The sequence below is a fragment of the Sceloporus undulatus genome, chromosome 2 (genome assembly GCF_019175285.1).
Source record: "Sceloporus undulatus isolate JIND9_A2432 ecotype Alabama chromosome 2, SceUnd_v1.1, whole genome shotgun sequence".
NCBI lineage: Eukaryota > Metazoa > Chordata > Lepidosauria > Squamata > Phrynosomatidae > Sceloporus > Sceloporus undulatus.
The window spans coordinates 67,015,622-67,034,073 of record NC_056523.1 but is presented as its reverse complement, the minus strand read 5'-3'; the positions used below and the strand labels follow the sequence as shown (position 1 = coordinate 67,034,073).

Below are 18,452 nucleotides of genomic sequence, written 5' to 3'. Positions count from 1 at the left end.
AGGCTGGCCTCTGATGGTGCTGGGCCAGCCTTCTCTCTCCCCCAGAGGCCGAAAGATGACAGTTGGGGAGGGAGGAGCCTCTGTCTTCAGGCTGGCCTCTGATGGTGATAATGAAGTGTGGCATTGCTTAAAACTGCCATGGCTCAATGCTAATGGATTCTGATATTTGTAGTTTTCTGAGATATTTATCCTTCTTCGTCAGGGACCTGTGGTTCCACAACAAATTACAAATCCCAGGGTTCTGTAGGATGGTGTCATGGCAGATAAAGCAGTGTCAAACTGCATTCATTCTACCAGTGGCAGTAGTAAAGCTTTTGCCAAATCCTGATATCTCTTGGATGTTCAGCATACGATTGCACTGTAAGAGTTATCTAAATTATGGCATTGGATACTCCGGTTTTAGTATAGATATAAATCTTTATTCTTGGAAATAATTTTCCACTTGTGATCTGAATTTAAAAGAAAGCATATGCTAGTGATTTTTTGTGGGATTTTTGGGCTATGTGGCCATGTTCTGGAAGAGTTTCTTCCTGATGTTTCACCAGCATCTGTGGCTGGCATCTTCAGAGAATGCTTGCCTGGAAAAAGTGGGTGTATATATACTGTGTGAGCCTGGGAATGCAGGAGTGATTTGCATGTGTATTGTTCTGTTGCTGATGGCAGAGGATTAATGTTTGCTAATTGGTGATCATTATCTGCTGGGAAAGCCCCTGACTCTGAGTGGTTTCCCATTTGCATTTGCTGAGTCCTTATTTTGCTGTTCCTCAGGACTGGTAGCCAAATTTTGTTCACTTTAAGGATTTCTTCTTTCTGGTTGAAATTATCCAGATCTTTGTGGATTTCAGTGCCTTCCCTGTGCATCCTGACATGGTAGTGGTTGGCATGGTCCAGAACTTCAGTGTTTTCAAACAGTATTTTATGCCCAGGATGGTTTGTGGCATGTTCTGCTACTGCTGATTTTTCTGGCTGGCCCAGTCTGCAGTGTCTCTCGTATTCCTTGATTCTTGTTTGCACACTGCGTTTGGTAGTCCCTATGTAGACTTGTCCGCAGCTGCATGCTATGCGGTAAAGTCCTGCGGCTATGAGAGGGTTGCTGGATTTTCTTCGTCAGTTTGTAAACCATTTGAAGGTTGTGCTTCCTCACCACTTTGCCTATTCTACCTGTGACTCCTTTGATGTATGGTAAAAATACCATCCGTTTGAGTGGCTGCTTGTCTTCACTTCTCTGGGTTTTCCTGGGCCTGGAAGCCTTTCTGATGTCTGAGCTAGAATAACCATTAGCCCGTAGAGCCCGGTCCAGGTACTTCAGTTCATCTTCCAAGAAGTGGGGTGCACAGATACATTTTGCCCAGTCTACCAGTGTTTTGATTGTGCTTCTTTTTTGTCCTGGGTGATAGTTGGAGTTCTTGTGCAGGTATCTGTCTGTATGTGTGGGTTTTCAGTATACTGTGTGACCCAAACGTTGGTTTGGATGACTAGGACATCCAAGAATGGCAGTGTTCCTTCTTTTTCTTTTTCCATAGTGAATTGGATCTTGGGGTGGATGTTGTTCAGATGGTTCAGGAATATAGCCAGGTCTTCTTCTCCATGACTCCAGATGGTGAAAGTGTCATCCACATATCGGAACCAAGTTGTGGACCTTTTTGGTGCTGTTTCCAGGGCTTGCTTTTCAAAGCATTCCATGTAAAAGTTTGCTATCACAGGGCTTAGAGGGCTTTCCATTGCTACCCCATCTCTCTCTTTGTAGAATCCATTGTCCCACTGGAAATAACTTGTGGTGAAGCAATGTTTGAACAGGGCTGTGATGTCTTCTGGAAAAATCTGTTGGATGAGTGTCATGGTGTCCATTATGGGGATTTTGGTGAACAGGGAGACCACATCAAAGCTGATTAACAAGTCTCCAGGTTTTAGTTCAAAGTTATTGATTTTTCCTATGAAGTGAGCTGAGTCCTTGATGTAGTGGGGGTTCTACCCTATATCGTTTTGTAATTGTGTGGCCAGAAACATGGTCAAGTCATAGGATACAATAGCACTCACTATGGGTCGGAGTGGAATGGAAACCTTGTGGATCTTGGGAAGTCCATATAGAAGATTTTCACACGGCATCACTATATCGTTCCTTTAACGTTCCAAAGTGTAGTGGAATCGTCATAACAGATAGACAATTCCAAAAGATTTTCACATGAGGCTGTTAGTGTTCTTAAAACACTAAAAACAACTTAAAACGTTGACATATCAGAATTCAGCAATAAATGATTACAAAATGATTTCAAAATAGTTGAATTGCTGAATTCTGATATATCAACATTTTAAGAACACTAACAGCCTCGTGTGAAAATCTTTTGGAATCGTTTATCTGTTATGACAATTCCACTACACTTTGGGACATTAAAGGAATGATATAGCAATGTTGTGTGAAAATCTTCATAGTCTTGGTGGGAGAGCCTCAGATTTGCACAAACTTTGTCTTGTTGTTGGCTGAACTGAGGAGTTTTAGATCAAGCTGTTCGTTTTTCTGGTGATTTTGCCAGTTGGGTCTTGTTTCAGCTTTTTGTATATTGTAGGATCCAGGAGTTCCTTGATTTTTGGTTTGTATTATTCTGTATCCATGATTACTGTGGCATTGCCTTTGTCTGCTGGGAGAATGATGATTTCTGGATCTGAATTGAGGTCCTTGATGGCTTTTCTTTCTTTTTTGTTTATGTTGCTGGGAGGTGCTAGACAGTTCACAGATATGATAAGAAATTAAGAAATCAAATACATATTCACAAAGTTCTGTAGGGAAGTTTATTCTTAATTCTCGGTCTTCAGCTTTGACTTCAGACGGCCTCTCTCTTCTCAATTATTGTCTTAAAGCAGAAATGGACTGGATGAGGGAAAACAGATTAGAAATGAATCCAGACAAAACGGAGGTACTTATGGTAGCAGGCTGAACCCAGGTATTGGGATACAACCTCCAGTTCTAAATGGGGTCAAATTCTCCTCTAAGGATTGTGTTTACAGTGTTGGGGTGCTCCTAGATCCGTCGCTCCAGATGACGAATCAGGTAAATGCAACAGTCAGGAGTGCCTGCTATAAGCTTTGGCTGATACGCCAGCTGCTTCCTTTCCTGGAAACCGGGCATCTTAAAACCGTAGTACATGTGCTGGTAACCTCCCGTCTTGATTTCTATAATGCACACTACATGGGGCTATCTTCGTGCTTTGTCTGGAAACTCCAACTAGTACAGAATATGGCAGCCAGATTGGTCTCAGGTACATCTAGGAGAGACCATATAACACCAATCTTAAGATCACTACACTAACTGCCCATCAGTTTCCGGGCACAATACAAGGTGTTGGTTATCACCTTTAAAGCCCTAAATGGCTTTGGTCCAGCCTATCTTTGGGACCGTCTCCTTCCATACAATTCACCCTGCACACCTGGGCACCAAAGAAAAAAAATCTAATTTGTTGGACCCTGATTTTTGCTGCAGTCACTGTTGTTGTTACTCTATTATTTTAAGTTGTGTTTTATATTTCAAACTGTTTAATAGTATTTTAAGGGGGGATTGATTGGATTTGGGGCTATGAAATGTATATTTTAATTCTGTAAGCTGCCTCGATTGCACTGCAAAGAGGAGTGGGATATAATAAATGTTGTTGTTGTTGTTGTTATTAACTGTGGTGAAACAAACAGTCAAAATGAAGTGGTTCCTGGCCATTTTGGAGGCATGATGTTTAGATGATGCATGCCTACAAAGCAGCCAAAATCCACACTGGAATTTCACAGTCCTAATCCCTATCCCTGCAAAAAGATGGGGCTGGAGTAGACAGGTACAAAAGAGTGGCGTGAGTCCACTCCAACCACAAGTGGGTTGGAACCTCACTGACCGCATGACCCACTCCCAAGGTGGGCTGTGTATGCAGGGGCCGACCAGTGAAATCACTGGAAAAATTATGACAGGAACTCTGTTGCCAAAATAAATTTAGACCTAAAGACATACATTCAGGAGCAAATATGGTATATTGGAATAGAATAATAGAATCATACTACTAAAAGGGGCCCCATGGGCCATTGGGTCCAATCCCCTGCTCAATGCAGGCTAGATCAATTCCAGCAGGCAGTTGTCCAGCCTGTTTTTTAGACACCCAGAGAAGACGATCCCACTATCTCTCTAGGAAATTTATTCCATTGCTGAACCACTCTCATCAAGATGTTCCTTCTAATGTTCATTCAAAGCCTACCCTCCTGTAACTTCAATGACTAGGCCTAGTTCTTGTCTCTGTGGCAGCAGAGAACTTGGCTGAACCCTTGCTTCTGTGACACCTATTGAGGTATTTAAAGATTGTGATCATGTCACCCTGCTGAACATGCACTTTCAACCTCTTCTCATGCGTTTTGTTCTCCGTGCCTCATTTCCCTTTTTTGAACCTGCTTCAACATGTCTGTATCCTTTTTAAAATAAAGCAACCAGGATTGAATTCATTATTCAAGATGAGGCCTGACTGGCTTAGAACAGAGTGAGACAATTAAGTGAAACATAGTTTGGACTAAATATTTAGGTCTGCCAGTGAAGTGTCAATTTTAATGGATTATGAATTCAGCGAACATTTTGCGTTCTTGCAAATTCAGTGAATCTTCAAGAAGGATGCAGTGAAACAAGTGCTAATTTTCATATTTGGGCTTTTAAATTTAAAAAAAAATGAATTGGCCAGTGTTTGTCCTACCAGTATGCAAGGAGATACCTATATGGACAGTTCAGTTTTGAGTATTCCATTCTAACAACTGAAAAGGGAAGTTCACAAATCTTCTATCATATGACAGATCTGTAAAAAGGTAAAGGTAATCCCTTGACACGAATATCTAGTTGTAACTGATTGTAGGGGGTGGTGCTCATCTCTGTAACTAAGCCAAAGAGTCAGCGTTGTCTGAGGATACTCTGGTGGTCATGTGGCCAGCGTGACTGCACTAAACAGTGCTACTTTCCCACAGAAGTGATAACTATTTATCTACTTGCATTTGTATGCTTTTGAACTGCAAGGTTGGCAGAAGCTGGGGCTAGTGACGGGAGCTCACTTCATCATGCAGCACTTGGGCATCGATAGATCTGTACCCAATGTTTTTGCCATAAAACATATGTTGAGTATCCACCACAGGGAACTATGCTGGAAATATTTTGCCTGACATTTGGGAATAAGGGAATGCAGCTAATTGGCTTTTCTAAATTAAATTACTGTACTTAGAATTAGTTACTGTTTGTTTTCCAACACTAATAATATGCATTTTGCTGAAAATTACATATGACAACAGTATATATAACTGATGGATTTCACTAGTTATTTGAAGCAATTATGGCTGATTTTGGGAGTATTGAAAGTTCAGTACTACATGTGTATGCTGACATTGTGGGGTATTACAAAATCTCCTTCTCATACACAGCTGGGTGCCTTATATCTGTATTCTGTGCAATATTTTGTAGTTGAATTGGGGTGAAATTACTTTTACCAGTTGCTACTCCCCCATCAATACTTCACGTCCTTTAAAACCTGTTCCAAAAGATTGGAGAGATCCTTTGGAATGGCATTGAAGATGGCATTGGGAGTTGGAAGGGTTAAGGGAATCCTTGAAAAAGGTTTCTCCTCCGCCACTGACTGGAACAGGTTGAGCAGATGATGGGAAAACTATTTGTTTCCTTTCAAGTCCTGTAACAATAGGAAACAGGTCCTGTTGGACAGGATATATCAAGAATTCATTTTTTAAAAATTCCTCTGTATAGCTGTTAAGAAAGAGAGAGAGAGGGAACTCATCTAATTTCAGTTGGATAAAATCTATTTTACCTAAAATACTTTAGTGCTACTTAAGGAATTTGGCTGAAACAGTGCAATCCTAGAAATATCCCCTGCAAACATCACCCTCAGATGAATTGTAGCACAAGGACACTTTGCGTGGTGTTGTAAAATGGTTAACAGGCACAACAGGACTTTCTCAAATAGACTGAATGTGTTATTTCTCTTCTCCAGAGCATGAAACAATGTGGTAACTACTTTGGTACATTCCTTTCTGTGAAATGCTGGCAGTGATTAAACCTCTTGCTATTCAGGAGTGTGCTACAGGGAGCTGTACATGCTGGAAAGCCTTGTTAAAGAAACCCTTTCCCAGGAAAATGCAGTGTACTCCAAGCCCATGGGAAATGTAATATTGCAGCTACTTTGCCCCAAATAAGCACACTTGTGGAAGATGAGGTAAAAGCACTTTTGAACTTCTAAAATGCCAGTCTTATGCATTCTAATGAATAAGTTATTTTACCACAGTTTCCCTAAGTTATTAGCCTGTGCACAATAAATTCTGCCCCCCCCCCCCCCCCGGGAAAATATATGTTATTTATAAGTATTTTCTTTTGCTTTTCTGGGACTGGTGTACAAACAAGTGCACACTGAATATAGCAGTCCCAGCAGCAATCACATAGAACACATTTAGAAACTGTTCTGGACACACAAGTCAGTTATGAATTCAACTAAAATGTAGCTTTCAAATACATACAGGTAGGCCTTTATTGGTCATCTATACAGTGGCACAAAAAAGGTAGGAGCACTGGACGATGTTGAGACAACTGTCAAAAGGACTTCATCTTTTTCATTCCAGCTTAACAATATTAATTATAGATTTTAGTGTATGACAAGATCATATGGATGGTCTTTTAAATAGACTGATCTCAAGGAAGGCTATATGTATTTACCGTGGGCCCTTGTTATTTACTTGGGTTTTGTTCCAGGATCCTCCATGGATAGAAAAATCCATGTATACTCAAGTCCCATTAAATAAAATGACATAGTAAAATGGTGTCCCTTATATAAAATAGTAAAATCAAGGTTTGCCTTTTGGAATGTATATATTTTAAAAATACTTTCAAGTCATGATGGTTGAATCTATGTATAGAGAATCTGGCTGACTCTACTTAAATCTCTAAAGAAATAATTCAAATTTAATTTATTATACAATGATCAGTGTAGATCTTAATTTTGGGGCAGGATAATATGGATGGTGCTTCAAATACCCTGGGCCACAAGTGAATATTCAACTTAAATATTTTCTTTGAAATTTCTTTGAAATTTAAGTCAAACAATTAAATATTTATTATTCAAAGAACAATATACAAAGATAGAATTTAATTATAATGCAACTTTAAGATATATTATAACAGTCTTAGAACAATTCAGATAAATGTGAACATTTCAGCATAATTAAAGAATGGTTGGGGGGGGGGGACTGTTAGAGAAAAAGAATCTTTGGGATGGTTGATGTCTCGTGCTGCCGGTGGTTTGAACTGGTACCAACTGAAACAGATGCAGTCTTCTCAGCTACTCAGGATCAAAGTAACTTCCACACAGAGTTTCACTCAAATGAGGGTTTATTGACTTTGTTGCTATTTACACTTTGCACAGCAAGCTACTATACATCTATACTCTTTCAGAGTCCATGCTAGAAGCTTGAATGTGACATCAGTCTTTGTTCTCTCAAAAGATCAACTTTCCCACCAAGTGGACACACCTCTTTCCCATGAAGTCACCATGCTACACAGGAGCATAACAATAATACATTTGTTGATATTATGTCTCAGCACATGTCCTTGAAGACTTGCTCTTCCAGGCCTAGACTTTCTGGCCTTCAACAGGAACCATTTTAAACCTTAGTTAACCATTGACACATCTGAACATTTTCAATACAATTTAGAAATATATTTTAACAGGGACAACCAGACCCAACAGAATAAGAACCAAATGTCCAGGTGTACAGTCACTGAGTCCCAAATGACTAAGGCTGCATCTACACTGCAGAAATAGGGCAGTCTGATGCCATTTTAACTGCCATGACTCAGTGCTATAGAACTGTGGGATTTATAGTTTTGTGAGATATTATGCCTGCTATGTCAGAGAGCTCTGGTGCCACTTGTGTGCCTTCAAGTCATTTCCAACCTATGGCAACCCTAAGGTGAGCCTATCATGAGATTGTCTTGGCAAGACTTGTTCAGAGGAGGTTTCCTATTGCTATCCCCTGAGGCTGAGAGTATGTGACCTGCCCAGGGTCAGCCAAGGTCAGTCATTTAGAAAGTACTGAAAGGCCTTGCTTCCCCAGTGCTATCTGTTTTCTAGAAAACTGTTTTGAAGGATAGATTAGTGCTTCTAGAACTGCTTGGGTGAAATTATTTCCATCGCAATCCAAGAAAGCAATTCCTGGTAGTATTTCACACTGTGCGCCTGATTTTTCAAGGTTCTTATTAATCCAACTGGGAAGAACCGCAATTCACTGGTTTGCTTTTCTACTGATCAGCAGGATCTCTATCTCAGTCTGTTCATCTTCAAGTTATTAATGCAGAACATGAATAGCTTCCTTGGGCTGTGATGGAAAGGAAAGGGTGCCATCCAGATTCTGATGACACTGAACTCAAAATCCCTAGTTATCATAGTAGTTGGGATGGAAAGAATATTAAAAAATACAGTGGTTCCAAGACCCCACTCCACATGGATACCTATTAAATTCAGTGGCACATATATTTATAAAATGTATTTATAAAATGGTGTGCCTTATTTAAAACTGCAAAATCAAGGTTTTCTTTTTGGAATTTACATTTTAAAAAATATGTTCTAACTGTGGATGGTTGAATCCATGGTTAAAGAATCTGTGGATATGGAAGACCAACTGTATTCCAAAGTATTTGTTTTGTTTTGTTTTTCTTTTCTTTTTTTAAAAAAATGTTTATCAAGTGGCAAGAAATCCTAACTAGAAGAATCCTGGACTGTTGAGAATCTTGTGCAAAAATTCTCAAATTGCTGTTTTGTTTTTATTTATTTATTGAATTTATATCCTGCCTTTCTCCTGAAATAGGGTTCATAGTAGCTAAACTAATTTTAAAAAGATTAAGCTAAAACACTGGTTTACAAAGGTTAAAAAAATAACTAAGAATATTATTTTTAAAAAATTTGGTTTAAATATAGTTAAAATATTTTTTTAAAACAGCATTTTCTGCACATGAATAATATTTCTATAAAGGAATAGTATTTTCTATTCAGAAAATGCTGTTTTCTATCCAAAAGAACCCCGTTGCAAAGAATAAATCTGAAATTCATATAGGTTTCTAAAACTGTTTGGCTTTCTTCTAGCAGGAAGGAAATGGTTTAGAAAACTCATTGCTTCCTTTGAAAAGCAACATAAAGGCTCAACAGACCACCCCTTTGGAGCATCCTATAACCGACTCTTTCCTCACAGGATTGAGACTGAAGCAACAACATGCTGCAGCTCCAATCTGGCCTTTCCATTACGCAAAGAGAAGCCTCAAAAAGCGACTTCTTTTTGGCCGTGGATAAGGCACCCTAGCCACAGTGGCAGTGGCTGTTCTCCACTTCTTCAGCGTAGCATGTATAAACACTGTACCAAAGACACGGCGTGACTCTGCCCATCATCTGGTCAGGCAGATTTGGGGTAACTGGTATGCAGTCACCACGCTCCCACTCTGCCCCCATGCCAGTTCTTTATGCTGGTCTGTAGAGAGCCTTAGTGAAGAATTACATCCCTACATATGGCCACATGCTACCCTGCCGATAGCCTTGCTACAGAATTCTGAACCAGCTGAACTTTGGCAACTGTTTTCAGAGGCCACATAGTTTGGATTCCATCCTAGACTGTATACATTATTTTCATTAGTACGGAGTGCTTTTGCACAGCTGAGGCTGGTGTGCTCACTTCATCAATTTCAGAGTAGCACATCCTATGATAGTAGCATTTGGATTAGTTACATGTCATTTGGATCACTCTGAGGTTGTCTTTGATAACTGCTATGAGTCTTAGCTGGTTCTGAAGATGAAGTCAGGGTGTTGGCAGGAATCAGTTACAGAAAACATATAGTTCCTTTGTCACAATTACTACACTTGCTGCACAATTAAGAATGCTAATTCTTATCTACAAAACCTAATTTGTTTATGCTTACTTGGTTAATACCTGAAAGGCTGCTTTTTTCCTTATATGACCCTACTAAAATACTTCAGAAACACCCTTCTGCAGTCCCCTTTGGGAGATGCTTTTGCAGGAAACTCCAGAAAGGCCCCATATTTTTAAAAATATGATGTTGTAGTTCCTTTGTTGTGTCCCATGATCACCACAACATTTTCATAAACATCAGGAAATTTATAACATAGTCTGTCTGAATTACTGTTTTAATTTTAATTCAGATTTCTCTGGTGGCACAGTGGTTAAATATTGGCACTGCAGCCTCTCACAGCCACAAGATTGTGAGTTCGATACTGCAGTGCACCAGGGTCGACTTAGCCTTGCATCCTTCCGTAGGTTGCTGAAATGAGTACCCAGCTTGCTAGGGGCAATTAGTTTACATAATTGATGGGGGCAATTGCTAAGTGCATAGATAAAAGGTATAGAAACGTGCTTGCTATTGCTATTTCCAACCATATAATAAGCAAAATATAATTCTTCTAAGCTAAAAATGTTAACATAATTTAGTTGATCTTTGTGAGGAAGAGAGATGCAAAAATTTATGCAGGATTGAGTGAATTACTGTCTTGAAATATAGTAAAAGTGCAAGAAACAGGATCTTCTAAGACCTTGTCTTCATGGTCTCTAGAGGATTCTGACTGGAGATTGTGAAGCTATTTTTAGTTTGCACATTTAGGAACAAAAACTCAATTTCCTATGGGCTTATGATAGATGTTGCTTTCAATCAGTTGTATCTTTAACATTGCTTCTCACAAGTGCGTATGTGTTTATTTTTTTACTTAAAAAGCCTCCAGGGGTTTGATATGATTAATATGCATTTAGAATGATTGGCAAGCATTTAGAAATACCAGTTTAATCACTGATCCATTTCCTGCCACCTTAATTATTTCCCCAAAGTAAAACAAATGAAGAAACAAACAAGTTTTAATTTTGAAAGGGGAAGGAATTAGCAGACAGCAGAGGAGCAGCCATGTGATCCCACTATTCTTTTTTCATAACATAAATGCTTTTCTGTTCAGGGAAAGAAAAATACCAGTGGAATGGAATGTGTGGTAAACAGATGAGCTGGAAACAGCTAAGAGTTAAGAAGGCACCTACTCAATGTGAGTAAATTGGTGCTGAGGGTACAATAGCTAGCATGGCTATAACATTTCCAGTTGTATAACTGTGATCCTCCAATATCAGTGATATACACAAAGCTTACTTATCTTTTATTTTAACAAATATTTTAAAACATACTATACTACCCCAAACAGAGTTTAATGTGTGAATTCTTTAAGAAACATTAATTTGTTAACAAACATACTTTGTTAAAAACACAGCATTAATGCCAAAAAAAGAAAGAAATTGTAGAAAGAAATAAGGGAGAGTACAAGTAATAGGTGAGAAGCAGTATGGTGTAGTAGTTTGAGCATTGGACTGTGACTCTGGAGAGCAGGATTCAAATCTCTGCTCTGCTGTGAAAACCCACTGAGTGATCTTGGGCAAGTCACAGTCTCTAAGCTTCAGAGGATAGTAATTGCAAACCCTGTCTGAAGAAATTTGCCAAGAAAACCTTGCGATAGGTTCACCTTAGGGTTGCCATAAGTTGGAAGTAACTTGAAGGCAAACAACACACAGAGAGAGAACAAGTATCATATCGAGGATGGAGCAAGCTTGTTTTCTGCAGTTCCAGAGAATAAAACATGGAACAATGGATGCAAACTACAGTAAAAGAGATTCCACCTCAACATTAGGAGGAACTTCCTGACAGTAAGAGCTGTTTGACAGTGGAACACACTCCCTCTGAGAGTTGTGGCATCTCCATCTTTGGAAGTTTTTAAACAGAGACTGGATGGCCATCTGTTGGTGGTGCTTTGATTGTGTGTTCCTTGCATGGCAGGGGGTTGGATGGCCCTTGGAGTCTCTTCCAACTCTATGATTCTGTGATTCTAAGTGATAGAGTGAGAACAAGAATAAAAAAGGAACAGTGCTTAGTGCCAGTTGGATTAGTAGTGGTAATTCCAAGTTTCATATTCCCACAACTCATAAATCTGCTGACTCCTTTACTGTACTTGGTAAAGATCTTCACTTACCTTAAAATTTCAGGAACCAACACTAACATAATCGCTTTCTTGCATCGTGTCTCTTATGTTGCATGCTATTTCCCCACCACCACTACCATAGAACTAGTCCTTACAGTTTCTCCAGCCTCTCTGTATTGCTGTGATCAAGTCTATTAACCATCTGGGAATAGCTGATTTATCAGTTGACTTTTTTTTTTTGCCACACTAACATCCCACAGTTGTACTGTACACCAAGTACTCTATTCTCTTCATTTCCCACTACCACCACCCCACGTTGGCAGGTGATAAACCCATAGGGCAAAAGTGAGTGCACAATAGCTAATACCTCAATACCACTTTCTTGTCTTAATTCTGTAAATACTGTATGCCAGTAGAAAGCGAGGCATGAAAGAGGTATTTAAATTGTAAAGGTTTCCTGTAAACATGATATTCTCCAGCTATTTTGTATTACGGTTCTCATGATTCCTTTCCCCAATCCAAGCTTGTAGGGACTGAGAGCGCATGTAACCCAGTTGTTGTTATTGTTGTTGCTTTTATGTGCTTTCAAGTCATCTCCACCTTATGGCAACCCTGCTAGCTACTCTTAATTCACTGTCTTAAAAAAACTTTGTACACAGTGAGACAATGCTTTTTAAAATGAAGTAATTAAACTAATATTTTTCTTGAATTACTCATTTGGAAACAAAAGTCAGTGTACAAGGCACCAGAATGTATCAAACCTTGTTTACTTATGGTTATGCAAATTTTAAGTGAGTGACAGACACTTTATCTTGGAGACCATTGTATATGAAAATTTTCTTCCAGTGCAGACAGTCGTCTTGTTCTGGTACAGTAGATGAACTATCTTACATGCTTGAAGACTGAAAATGTGATTCTTTTTTACACTGTTATATTTCACCTGCTCAAATAGGAAAAGAGAAATGTACTGGTGAAAAAAGATAGAAAATGGCTTTGGGCGCAGTGGGCATGATGCCTGTAGATTTTTAAGAACAGAATTGGCTAAGCTGCTGCTATGATTCTGGGGAGCCAGAGACTCAGCAGGGGAGCTGAGAGGAAGGAATTAGGCAACTCCTATGTTGTGCCTAGTGAGAAAATCCTAGACCCCATGTGAGCCTCTTTTCTTTTTCTTCCATGTATTCTTTGCATACAGATTTTATGGAGCATTGTACTTTATGGATTAATTGTATTCCTGTGTCTTGTGCCAATGGTATCCTAAGAGAAAGGGAGAAACTGTACTTAAAAGAAAGACAAAGATTCCCTCCTCATCTTGTTATTTTGAAAGCTTGGGGACCCATTTAAAATGCCAAAGTGATTGACAGTAAATATCTTTGGACAGAATAGAAAAGCTAAATACTTGAATCCTGTAAATTACTTAGACCCTTGTTTTTTCACTTCCTTCCTTGAAGGCTGAAAACTATAGCTGTGATTTAGATGCCTTGTTACTGCAAAAAGATTTATGGTGTGGTTCATTTTATAACTTAAGTGTATTCACATTAAACAATTGAATTGTTATGTAGGATCCTACACTCAGGTTTTACGGGACATCCACACGATGTCCAGTAAGGCACTGGTTAATAGGTTTTTAGTTCTATATGCCTGTCTTTTTAAAAGGATAGGGGCTTTATGTGGGTAGTGATGGGTTGGGAACATAAGTATCTCAAAGCCCGTATACATTAACCCTGATGTCATGGGCCATTTTATGAACCCATTTAATTAGCAGTAAAAATGCCATTCTAGCTAATTTTTTCTTTTAAAAAATGAAGGCTATCCATAGTGCTACGATGCTAATGCTAATTCTGAAAATACAGTATGTTAGAATCTTTGCCATTTACAATGTTGCTAAAGTGGCAGTGACTAAATAGTTTTTTCTTTGTTTCAATAATGTAAAGAATTAGCATCATTGTATTAATGGGGTAGCTTTTTTGGTCTGAGCCTATATTCCAAGTTGGAAAATGGGCTTTTGAGTTCAGCTGTGTGTCCAAGCACACTTTGAGGTCAGGGTTCATCTTAACAGGACCAATAAATAAGCTGGGGCATATATTTTCTCTGAAATAAGCCCCAGTGCAACAGTTTTCAGGCTTGCAAATTTGAGCTCAAATTTCTGAATGTCTCAGTCAGTCTTAGTGCAATGCCCATCAGCCTCAGCTGGCATGATCAATAGTCAAAGATAATGGGGACTGCAGGGACCCTGACTGGGGAAGGTTGAACTAGATGATTTTCTAAAATAAATTACACTGTGCTAACATACAAAATCTGTTTCTGCTTCCAGTTCTGTCACATAGTTTTTTCCTCCTGTTTCTTATGGGACACATGCACACTGATAAAATCCTACCCAAAAAGTGGTTTAGATGTGCCCCATGAGCTCTAGCACAATGGTGGAATGACATAGAAAACACTCTTTTTTTATGCTCAATGAAAAATATATTCTGATGCACCCAGATATATGATGACGCCAAGAATAATTTTTCATGTTTTGTTTTTGTTGTGTGCCTTCAAGTCATTTCTGACTTATGGCAACCCTAACGCCATGAAACTATCATGGAATTTCTTGGCAATATTTCTTCAGAGGGGGTTTGCTATTGCCTTGTCCTGAGGCTGGAGATGGTGACTCGTTTAAGATCACCCACTGGATTTCCATGGCTGAGCAGGGAATTGAATCCTGATCTCCAGGGTCTCAAATCCAACATTCAAACCAGTATGCCATGCTGGCTCTGAAGAGGCATAAAAAACCCCATGCAACAAAAGGTTATAACATTTTTATTTCTTTTTTAAAATAATGCAATAAAACATTTTTAATGTACACATTCAACTTTAGGTTTTTGTTTTTCGTTTTTAAAGAAGACCAGGACTCTGAAATCCAGGGGGAAATATAAATAAGGAAAATTTTGGAAGCACACCTGAAAATACTTTTAGGGGAAATTTATGCTGGCAATTTTTTTTGTGGATTATCATTATTCTTCTTGTTTAATTGTGCTGTACTGTCAGGAGTACTCTTGTTTCCTTATCTCTGCTCTTACCTTCTGATGCTTTCCTATGTGCCCATTTCATTTGTCCAACTCAATCACTCTGAAAGCCTTCTGTTTTTGCATGGAACTTCCTCTCATAATGTCTTCCTAGTGTCACCATTCTTCCTTCTTTCAAAACCATCTTACTCTTTTTCCATGAAGCCATTGCACTCTTGAGTCTGCTTTGTTTAAATGACCTTTCTTAGTTTCCATGTACATGCAGCAATCCCACACTGAAGAAATGGGCTGTAATCTATAAAAGTGTGTGCTGTAATAAACTGGTTAGTCTTTAAGGTGCCCAAAGAGTCATGCTGGATATAAATGAGTGAAGCAGTACTGAGACAAACAGAGAAGGAGTCAACATACTTAATTGCCACAAGAGATTCGGGCCACAAGGACACTGATGAAATGGAGATAAGAAGAGATTAGCTGTGGATAGGAGTTTGGCTACATGTGTGTGTGTCTGTGTCTCTCTGTGTTAAGGCACTGCCCCTCCAAATAAGAATTCTGCCCCTCCCAATGAAATGTTCCCTTCTGTCTCCAGTAACTTCAGACCGAAATTGGACACTGAAATAAAGTTTAGAGAATCCAAAGAAAAATAGCAGGCAAAGTGACCAAGGGAATATGGTCACAGCAAATAAAAGTTCTAGGAATAAATAATTTTCAGTGTTTCACCCTATGTAGTGCTAGAAGTTTGTGAACTAAAGGAAAATTCATTGGAGGAGCAGAAATCTCATTTTGGAGTAAACCCCCCCCCCCAAGTAGCTACATGCTTGGCTATGGAGAAACCTATTAAGACCAGGCCAGGGAAAAATCAAGGTGGAGAAAAAGTAAGAAGGAAATTCAATATGGAAAGGGTAAGATTAGTATATTAATTCTTCCACTGCCTACACACACTGCAACAGCTGCACTAGAAGGGAAAATGGGGCAGGTTAAGTAAGACAGAAGATTGACAGGGGCATCATACTTTTGTTCCAGGCCTTTTCCTCACAGGTCAGATTTTTTTTAAAAAAGGTGTATTTCAGGGGGAGGTTTTTATGCTGCTTTGGCTCAGTTCTGTAACTTTTGTGGACAGTTTTATTTGTGACTGGATGCTCCCAAATTATAATATTCAAAAAGTGCATTTATATTACCTTATGGCTGATATATTTTTGGTGCTGTAATTTGGTTTATATAGAAGTACCAGGTGTTGTAGGCTATGGCCTGTTACAGACAGGCCAAAATAAAGCTGCTTCGAGTCACTTTGGAGGTATGGTATTTCAATGATGCATGCGTCCTAAGAGTCCAAAAGCCGGACCAAAGCCACGCTCTAGACCTAAGGACTGGAGTGCAGCTTTGGTGTGGCTTTTGGACTCTTAGGACTCATGCATCATTGAAATACCATACCTGCAAAGTGACTCGAAGCAGCTTTATTTTGGTCTGTCTGTAACAGGCCTATATTTCAGAGGAAGGAACTGGCAAAACTACTGCTGAGTATTCCTTGCCTAATCGAAACCTATGAAAAATGTATGGGGTCACACAGGTGACTTAAAGGCACACACACATATATATACACACATTGCAAAACCAAGTGTTTTGACTAGTATAACTTAAATGAATTTCTTCTAAAATTATTTATTTAATTATTAGGTATTAATCATTTCTGTTTTAAAAACATATCAAAAAGAGACGCCTTTTTTGAGCTTTGGATACTTGCTCACCCCCAATACAGAGCACCAAAACTAGTTTCAATAAATCACATTTAAGGGGATGAGGTTTTCTACATGTGTCTTTCACAGACTATTATTTCAAAATATCCCCATACTTTGTAAATTATTCAGCATCCACATGCTCTTTTCATTCATGCAGAAGAATCAAATTCTGATACTTTTTCTGGACTCTTACCACTTCAGATAGCTGATAAAATCGGGCACATTTCAGTGCTTCACTACAAAAATCTCATTGCATGAACAAATTTAGTCAAGCTGGAAGCACTTATGTATTGTAGTGACATGATGAACTAGAATAAAATTAACCAGATAAATCTAGCCCCTAATAGAGTACACTCATTAAATCAGTAGGACTTACCAGGTCCAATTCATTTCAGTGTCTTCACTCTGTCTGGGAATACTAATTGGATTTAGCTCTTATTTCCCTGTTAATGTGCTCTAATCCCTACAAACAAACCATATTGTTTGATGAGTGAGACAGTAGCATAAATGTTGCCAAGTCTGGTAGGTGGTGTTAAAAGGAAATGTGATGCATATGATACATAAAACTTAATTGACAAGTGGTTTGATTCAAGATATCATTCCCCTGACTTGACAGTTTCTAGTTATCACTTTACAGCCTTTTGGCTAAGATCAAGTGTAGATAGGTTGGATTATAAATTACAGCATTGCAGACCATGAATTTAGCTTGGGTTTTTAATAAATAATAATAAAATAAAATTTTTATTTGTACCCCGCCCTTCCAAAAGATCAGGGCGGCTAACAAAATGCACCAAAGTGCAACAACATACAGGTTAAAAGCACATATATAAACAACAATCCTAAAAACAATAAAAACAACCCCTTAGCCCAACCTCACGGCCACGAGAGAGGAGGGAGGCCCACAGGATATTTAGTCGGGGAATGCCTGATTAAATAGGAAGGTTTTTAGACCCTTCCTAAATTGGGCCAGGGTGGAAGATGAGCGGAGCTCCGTGGGCAGCGTGTTCCAAAGGGCTGGGGCAGCTGTGGAGAAAGATCTTCTGGCTGTAACAGCCAACTTAGCCCCAGGCACCTTCAGGAGTTGCTGCCCAGATGTTCTGAGGGTGCGAGGCGGAATGTACGGGGAGAGGCGGTCCTTCAGGAATCCTGGGCCCAAGCCATTTAGGGCTTTATAGGTAATAACCAACGCCTTATATTGAGCTCGGAAGCGAATGGGCAGCCAGTGAAGATCTTTTAGCACAGGTGTTATGTGGCTGGTCCTGGATACGCCAGTGACCAGCCGGGCTGCCATGTTTTGCACCATTTGCAGCTTCCGAGTTTGGTATAAGGGTTGCCCCATGTAGAGTACGTTGCAGAAATCCAGTCTCGAAGTTACCAGAGCATGTACAACAGTTTCTAGGTCCCTCTGGGCCAGGTATGGGCGCAGCTGGCGAATCAGCCGAAGCTGATAACAGGTGCTCTTGACCGTCGCATTCACCTGAGCAGTCAGGCGAAGGGACGAGTCAAGAAGCACCCCCAGACTGCGAACGGAGTCCTTCACAGGGAGCGTGACCCCGTTCAGGACAGGTGGAACCACCTCCATTCCTGGACCAGGAGAACCTATCACTAGTACCTCCGTTTTCTCTGGATTCAATTTGAGTCGGTTTTCCCTCATCCAGCCCATTACTGACTCTAGACAGGCCACGAGAGGAGAGTTCTAGGCATCT

The 18,452-nt window shown here is 39.5% G+C and overlaps 1 protein-coding gene across 1 annotated transcript in view; it reads left to right on the top strand.

Annotated features, from left to right (window-relative positions):
- The window catches only part of SLC6A11 (solute carrier family 6 member 11), a 191,236-nt gene that overhangs the window by 32,959 nt on the left and 139,825 nt on the right, over positions 1-18,452 (top strand).